Raw genomic sequence first — 8,755 nt, 5'->3', positions numbered from 1 at the left:
GAAGAGGGTTTTATTTTGGAGGAGACTTCCCTGATGAGCTCCCCAAGATGTACCTGCAAGACTTTGTGGAAGGTTAAGGCCTTTGGCACAGCTGGCGCCAAGTGTTTTAGGATGGGGTCTCCAGATAAGGCCCTTATCGAAAGTAACTCCTCGAAAGGAAACATCAGGGGAAGCTTTAATAGAATTGCCATCAATTTTTATTGATAAGTCCTTGACCTTCCTTTTACGAGAGAAAATAAAGAACTTGTACTTGGGCCCAGAAATCGAGAAGCCCCATTTTTGGGCCCACTGCTCAATCCTGCAAACCTCCCCTGGCGTTTTTTGGCCGTAAACTGAAGGCTTCTGCTCCGGGCCCACATAGCAACATCATCCGCAAATGGAGATATCCTGCTGCGGGACACTAAAGAGGAGGCAGCATCATCCATCATGATGTTAAAAAGGGTGGGACGAAGACAGCTACCCTGGGGGATACCATTGACCATGGGAAACACAGAAGAAAGGGCTTGACCAACTCTCACTTGGAAAGTTTGATTCGATAGGAAATCACGGATTCACCAGAACATTCTGCCATTGATGCCGAGTCTGTGTATCTTGTACAGGAAGCCTTCTTTCCAGACTGAGTCATAGACCTTGTGGATGTAGAAGAACACACAGACTAAGGACTCATGATTGTTTAGGCCAAAGTTACATTTGCCACGGCGGCCGTGGGGTCTCAAAAATCTACGGCCACTAGCAATTATACAGCGGCCGCAGTATTTCCACGGTCACACAATGTAGCAGTCACATATGTTTTTATTTTTCGGGGAGCCGCACGGCGTATTTAGAAATTATGGAGACCGAAAACGTGGGGGTGCCGTGTGGTCTTTGATTTGATGTCGCACGGTGACCTCAGAGCGTCCCTGCAGCGGCTATAGAATTTTCAAGGCAGACGCAAGGTAGCCTCAAGGTGCCCGCAAGGCGACCGCAGGGGGACCCTAAGGCGAACGTCCGGCCAGATCCGAATTGAATTCGTTCCAGGAGGCTGTTCGGATTGCAAAAAGTTCGATTCCCAAACTATTTTCCCAATAAGAAATAATGGAGTGAATTAATCTGTTCCTGGACCCCAAGAAACCCCAATTTCAAGACACTTTCAACTGAAATTCCCCATGTTTAAGGTAAAATAAGATGAGTAAATGACCTTCGGTGTCGGTGTATTGTATGTAAACTGGTACAATCACCAATCCAAAGGTCCACACAGGCTCGAGCTCCAGCCTGGGTTCCGATTGCTCGCGCACTCTGCGAGCGATGCCCCCAGGGCAGCTCATCAAGCATGATGCCCCCAGAACCACAATCACTTTCATCAAACGCATCGGGCTGAGGTAATCATGGATATTCCAAATTTCAACCGGTTTTTCTGTGAAATTAAATCCTTGCCCGACAGTCCGTCACACCACGTGATCGGATTGCTTTTTTGTTATTAATTAAAACACAAGATGAGTAAAAAAAAAAAACAGCACAAATCAAGGTGAAAACACGAGGTAAAGTACCGATCGACACACGAGAGATGCTTTCACGAGGACTTCCTTTCACGAGGACTTCCTTTCACGAGGACTTCCTTTCACGAGGACTTCCTTTCACGAGGACTTCCTTTCACGAGGACTTCCTTCCACCGATGATCTGAATGAACAAAGCGCGAAGACGCGGCTCGAACAGGTGGGGGAGACGCGTGAACAAACATGAACGCTTCGTTGTGTTCGGTTTTTTAAAATGTATTCGGTTTTCGGGCAAAATTCATTTTTCATTGATAAGAGGCTACGGCGGCCGCACAAATAATGCAAGCCCACCGTACGCCCTATGTACGGTCGACGTGGAACACAACGACGTCACAACCACGGCATGTCGAATTGCTACGGCCAACGTAGAAATGAAAAAATTTATAACTCCGCGTTATAATTCCACGGCGATCCCTACTCCCTGTAAAAGATAGCCAAACGGCGTAGGGCCACCCTGAGGCCATCGCAGAAAATCTGCGGCCGCCGCACGTTTCTGTCAATTCAGCAGGGGGGGGGGGTATGGCCACCGTATCCTCGCCGAAGAGCAAATGTGACTTAGGCCTGAAGCATAACATATTCTCAAATCTCTCTCTCTCTCTCTCTCTCTCTCTCTCTCTCTCTCTCTCTCTCTCTCTCTCTCTGTCTCTCTGTCTCTCTGTCTCTCTGTCTCTCTGTCTCTCTGTCTCTCTCTGTCTCTCTGTCTCTGTCTCTGTCTCTGTCTCTGTCTCTGTCTCTGTCTCTGTCTCTGTCTCTGTCTCTCTCTGTCTCTGTCTGTCTCTGTCTCTGTCTCTGTCTCTGTCTCTGTCTCTGTCTCTGTCTCTGTCTCTGTCTCTGTCTCTGTCTCTGTCTCTCTCTCTGTCTCATACCCCTCTCTCCCACAGTGTATAGCATGTTTAGTGAGGCATCGCTCTCCCAACCTCCCCCCCCTGCATTTTCCTCACTCTTCCCCCCTTCCTCACCCCCTTCTAGTTTCCCCTCCCTTCTCTCCATACTCTCTGCCTTCCCTCACTCCTCTCTGTCCCTCCTGTCTCTTCTCCCCTCCACCCCCAATATCCCAGTCAGCGAAGCGACACATTGTATTTGCGAGTTGACAATATTTTCAAACATGCATCATCGCCTATTAAATCAGGTATCATCATCATTTTCCCATTTTTCGTGTACATCAGCACCAAGTATCAATCACGACAACCTAATGTTCAAAGTTTGTCTTCACAAATTGACAGAAGAAAACACCGTGAGAGTGGACCCTGATTCCAAGGCAAGGCTTTTTGAGGAGGCCAAATTAAAAGACCCCTGCAAGATGAAGTTGGGTTGACCAAGGAGAAGCCTTCATGAAGGTAAGCCGTTAATTATCTTGAAAAGGGTTGTTGAAATTTACCAAAATACCCAGTTTTCAATCATGTACTCCCTCAGAGTTCCCTCAGGACACATGTAAAGTTTTGAGCTGCTCAGTTTCATGGTTTTGGAGTTATGGAGGAGACACACATACACTTATTATTCTTCATGTTAATGACTTTCAAAAGTCATCTGACATCGAGTCATTTATATTATTCACTGACAATTCAAATATTTTCTGATCACACCAGGGTTGACCCGACTCAATTTCTTGGCTTGTTCATTGATCCTAATTTATCAACAAAAGGATATTCCGACAATCGACACAAGTTTCTCTCACCAAATGTTTGTGTTCCATACAAGTTGAAGGGTTTTTCTCAGTACATGTGTTCCCTGTCATATTCTCCCATTATTTTACCTTATTTAAACTGTGGAGTTTTATCTTGGGTGGGTCAATGTATCAAATACCCACAGGGAGAGAATTTTATTGATTCAAAACTGAGCACTCAGAATTGTTACTAACACTGGTTTTCACTCTCATACTGATGTGTTATTTCTCAGAAATAAGGTTTTGAAAGTTGATGATTTGTTCCATTCAAATTTCGGTAATCTCATGTTTCAATTGAATACTGATATGTTACCTCATGCCACGGAATCTTTATTAACCAGAAACAACCAAATTCACTCTAATCCAACAAGACAGAGTAATCACCCTCATTTACCTTTCACCACAACTGTTTTCTCACAAAAATCTCTTGTGTTCACAAAACCCAAATTCTGAAATGAACGACTTTTATTGTTATTGCTGCTGATGCTCTTTGAATGTGCGTTTCTTTGCATCCATTGGAATGTAATACTTTGGCCTCTTTCACGATTACTTCGGCTCTATTTTCGAGATATTGTTAGGGACGTCGCTTCTGGATAACTCCAAGAGAGTGACATATTCCGAGAAACCACAAACGTCGACTGCAACCCTCAACTCGGGCCGGATCCTCACACCCAAAGTGGGTTTACCGTGCCAGTGAATCAAACGTGGCAGATTGGGAATCGTGCCTGTGACTATGCGGTATCGTGCCTGTGACTATGCGGTCGTTAGTTTGGATGCGTGAACCAATGCTGCATGCTGCCATACGTGGGCTCCCATTACCATTGGGAACTCAGACCAATGTTGCCCACTGGGAATGCTATTCGGACCAACGCAATGCAGGATAAATCAGGACACATTCAACACTTCAATAATTTATTCCACAGCAAGCAAGGAAATGTAAAGAGCGGAAAATGACGGGTGGAATGATTAAAGGAATGCAGAGGACAAATGCGAAGGAGAGCAAATGGTAGGGGGGATTGTTACCTAAAAATGGTGAAGGAAATCAAACATGACATGAAAAGAGGTTGAACACGTATAAAACACATGTAAAGCACATTATACACACATATACATTTTTCCCTTACCCTCTACCGATCATACCCGACCCCGGAGCACTTGTACACAATGACTTAACACAGAACTACAATACTGGATCAAGGAGGAAGACACAGAGAGATTGGGTTGAGGGGGAAAGAGAAAGTTGGGGTTGGAAAAAAAAAGTTTGAGGGACTTTGTCGAGCCTTCACTCCCCCTGAGATCACTCCTTTTGGAGCTATCTTGCCCAAACTCGCACCTCATGTCTGCCCTTGCAACTGAGCCCCATTGGTCTGCGGTCCCGAGTCGGAACCTGTCCGGCCAGTGTGATGTTCTGCGGCCTCAGGACAGCTCGTTCCATGTAAATATTGGCAGGCTCTGATGTTTGGAAGGCAGCGCTGGAAAATACGGCACTGGGGCGATATGAGTAAAATGATGTGGAAATGAAGACGTGACATGGGAGAGAAACTGGTGTGAGGTTTGAAAATCTGCTCTGGTGGAACAAAACGAAAAGTGGAAAATATCTCTGGGAACAGGCTCTCAAAACTCTGATCTGTCTCGGGCATTTGTGGAGGCGAGAGATTTTGCCACCGATCTCGGTTTGGACCCCGCTCCTATAGTCCTCGGGCTGAGGCGGGTCCTGTGTGCAATCATATGTCCCCTATACTAATTTTGACTCTTGATCCTTGTAGGGGACCCCGAGGAGATTGAAAAAAACTTGGGTTGACATTCCAAATGTGGGGCAGAAAGGTGTAATTCAAGATGGCGTCCAAGATGGCCACTGCGTCATTATTACCAGTATAACTCCATGTGGAATTGTCCTCGAGTGATAAATTTCGTGTCTTTACCTCGGTTTTTGGGGTCAAGGAATCCATTAAAATCATTTGCAGGGTTAAAAAAAGTACAGGAGAACGGTGAAATCCAAAATGGCCGCCACACCCTTTCATCTTGCCTGTCATGGTTCAGAATTGAGGTAGAGGAATAAATTTGGTGTCTTTATACGAGTTTTAGGGGTCAAGCATTTCACTCAAAACAATAAATTTGCACAAAAAAACAATGGATCATTGTTAATTTCAGTACATGGGCTCTAATTGATTATCCAACAATTCGTAAAATGATGCAACTGGACAAGATTGAGTGCCTAAGAAGTTGACTGGTGTCTCGTCACATTTCATTTGTAACAGACCAACTAATATTTACCTCTCTTTTTCAGGCATTGAATGAAATGGAAGGGATTCCAATGAAGAGGCGCCGCTCAGAATTTGCTGATGTTGACATCAAGAAGTGTATTATTTGTCAGATTGACACCAAAGAATCAACATGCAGCAACGCAGAGGCTCGGATGAAAGTCCTAGAGGCTGCTAGAATACGTAACGACTTGGTTGCAAGGAGGCTAGAGCAAGTCGATCATGAACAGTTTGTCTATCATGTGAACAACAAATGCTATAAATCGTACACCCTCAAAAAGACACTGATTAAACTTGAAGAAGAGCCGTCCAAAGCGGTGGGAGAGCCGGAAGAACCGGAAGGAGTTGAACTGGTCCCAAACCCATCTGTGAGCCGAGCAACCCAAACCAGAATTGCACCACGAGCTCCTCCATCTGCTGATATACCGGCTTCTGAAAGGAAATGTACGGTGTGTGCGAATGTAAAGATAAAAGGAGACCGACAGAAATTCAGGATTTGTGAAGATGTACGCGCAGAAAAGTTACTAAAGGCTGTGGTATTCTTTCAAGATGAAGTATACTATCGGACAAGTGACCTGCAAGATGTTCACTCCGTCTTTGGATCAGATATATATTGTCACAAAAACTGCATCCGAAATTATCTTATTAGGTACGACCGTGCGAAAAGTAAATGTGACGCACCATCCAATAGTTTAGCAAAAAATAAATGTTTTGCAAGGTTGTTCGAGAACATTGATTTCGCATTGAAAGGTGGACAAGGTTTCACCTTAAGCGACCTCCGTAACAATGTTCATGGATTAATCGATTCCCAGGAAACGTTTTCGAACAGAGATATTCGACTTTTTCTTGAAAGTCACTAAAGCCAAGAATTGAACATTTCCAGGCCTACAGAAGCAAATAAGTGTGCCATGGTTTTCTTCAACGCCAGTCCTGAAGACATGGCTGACGTCATTCGGTCAAGCAATCCCATCACTCAATGTGCATCAACGATTGGGCATGCTCTTTTGGACTTGAATTTTGATTTGCAAGACAAGTTTTGCGATTCTGTTGATGTGCAGGACTCCTGGGATAATATGAATATCCCAGATGAGTTAATGACTTTTTTGTGTGTGTTACTAAATTATAATAGAAATGATCTTGAATGCAGCGTGGGTAGCAATAACAACTCTCCATTGCGCGATGATGACGATACCTCTGATGAAGAAACTAGTTGTAACGGCAATGCTCATTCACCAAAACTGAGGAAACGAAAGTTTTCCAGGTTCTGTAGTTCATGGTCCATAATGGTAGATGCAGGACACCACTCCATCTGATGTGCACAGAAAGAATCCACGCAACACGCAAGAGCAAAACACTCATCACCTCTCGAAACCATTTAGGAATATCAGTGAGTTACGATGAAATTCTCCGGTATCAGACTGATTTGGCAGACTTAGTTTGCACAAATGGAACTGATGATGTTCCTTTGCCAAGCCATCTTAATCCAGAGAAATTCACCACTGCCACATTTGATAATTTTGATCACGAGGAGGCCACGCTATCGGGTCTGGGTGGTACTCATGACACTGTTTCGGTTTTATATCAGGACAAATCAGATGGTGTTCAAAGGAAGCCACGAATTTTGGAAACTGGTGTAGTTCATGGTCCAAAATCATTTCAGAAGACACTAAAATGTCAAGAGCTAAAGGACTTCTTCAAACCAACAAAGAAGGGAGAGATACCCAGTGACTATTTCGTAAGTAACTCGACATTAAGTGAAGGATGTGGTACGGAAGGAAAAGATCTTGCTTGGTCACCAGCCCGGATGAATTTGTCAAATATAGAAGAAGGTTTAATCAAACAGGACTGCGATGAACAACAAATGCCATGCTGGAGTGCCTTCAACTCAGTTGTCACTGATGACAAACTTCCTGAAAGGATCGTAGGCTTCTTGCCAATTCTACCACACCCGGTCACAGAATACAACATAGTGTATACCGCTCTTAAAAATTTTCAGAACGTCTTGGGACAGCTAAGTCAGAACCACTTGGCTGCTGCGTGCGATGAAGGTGTCTACAGAATCACACGAGAGATTATGTTGTGGCGCCAAGGAGAATTCAAGGACTTGACTCTTTGCCTGGGATCGTTTCATTTACTTAAGATTTACCTTGGTTGCATCGGAAAGTATCTTCGTGGGAGTGGTGCTGAGAGTATATGGATCGAAAATGAAATATTTGGTCCAAATACGACCCAGGCTGTCTTGGGAGGTTCACATTATGTTCGATCCCTAGAAGGCATGACTCTCCTTTCAGAGGCTATGGAGAGACTCCAATGGAGTGCATTCTTTGAGAAGCATGGCGTAGAGAAATATGTGGAGCCGCTCAAGTTGCTTTGAGAAATGAAGCAAGAGGTGTCTGCAAAGAACAAGTCGAGAAGAAAGGAGCTCCTTAACGCTTTCCTTGGACTATCGGGAGACCTGTTCGAGGATTTCGAGGAGTTTAAAAGGGAAAGGAAGGCAGAAAGCAAAACATTCTTCCACTGGGTTAGGTTTATTGAAATGGTTCGGTTTGCACATGACCTTGTGAGGGCTGACATAGAAGGCGACTGGCATCTGCACCTGCAATCAGTTTAAGCAGTATTGCCATATTTCGCCGTCTTTGACTCGATCGACTATCTGTGGTGGTGTTCTCTCTACCTGGAGGACATTAAAAAACTACCAGAGAATGCACCAGTTGTCCATGACAATTTCATGGCTGGGCGTTTTGTTGTGAAACGTTCTTCCATCCCATTCTCTGCTGTTGCTGCCGACATGTGTCTGGAACAGACAATCAACCGCTCATCTAAGACAAATGGGGGAATCATTGGCAATACGAAACGGAAAGAATTCGTAACAAGATGGAACATCATTCACCATGAATTGATGGCGGTAAATCAAACCTTTCGTGAAGTCACAGGTGTACAGTTGAACAATACAGAACTTCCTGTCAATTATTCATTCAGTCGTTGGCAAACACAATAAAATGAATGCAAAGTAGACAAGATGATCGCATACATCCTGAATTATGAAAATCCATTCGAGGTGAAGCAAACAACTGAACTGAAACTTCATAACTTTCTCACCAGAGCTATCATGCCAGATGAGATTCAAGATAGTCCATTGTCTGTTCAAGAAACCGGTCTGAATTTATACAACACGTTCAGAAAGGAGCGCCTGGTGGAGAAGACAAAACGACTGAGTGACACAATCAACAGGAACAATGTTAAGACATTCGCAAGTGCTGAGGGAAAGAAAGCATCAGCCCCAAAAGGAAACAGAAGCA

At 44.3% G+C, this 8,755-nt stretch overlaps 2 protein-coding genes across 5 annotated transcripts in view; one reads left to right on the top strand and one right to left on the bottom strand.

The window, feature by feature from the left end:
* Positions 1-8,755, bottom strand: part of LOC147030713 (serine/threonine-protein kinase par-1-like) — a 185,800-nt gene that overhangs the window by 162,043 nt on the left and 15,002 nt on the right. The window contains exons 10-11 of one of the 4 annotated variants that reach the window (XR_015056479.1): positions 8,556-8,646; positions 4,071-8,250 (exon numbers count right to left, since the gene is read on the bottom strand). The exons of 2 other annotated variants lie outside the window; for them this stretch is intronic. The gene's annotated coding sequence lies outside the window, so the exon portion shown is untranslated. Of the gene's footprint in view, positions 1-4,070; positions 8,647-8,755 lie in introns of those variants that run through there. One more of the 4 variants, XR_015056478.1, reaches the window with a different exon arrangement.
* The window catches only part of LOC147030709 (general transcription factor IIH subunit 4-like), a 74,218-nt gene continuing 66,488 nt past the window's right edge, over positions 1,026-8,755 (top strand). The window contains exons 1-2 of the transcript XR_015056491.1: positions 1,026-1,692; positions 2,756-2,869. The gene's annotated coding sequence lies outside the window, so the exon portion shown is untranslated. The remainder of the gene's footprint in view (positions 1,693-2,755; positions 2,870-8,755) is intronic.

The sequence above is a fragment of the Eptatretus burgeri genome, chromosome 3 (genome assembly GCF_056783735.1).
Source record: "Eptatretus burgeri isolate ZD-2024b chromosome 3, Ebu_testis_v1, whole genome shotgun sequence".
NCBI lineage: Eukaryota > Metazoa > Chordata > Myxini > Myxiniformes > Myxinidae > Eptatretus > Eptatretus burgeri.
Note: the sequence above shows the minus strand (reverse complement) of the source record. Positions and strands in the feature narration are given on the sequence as shown.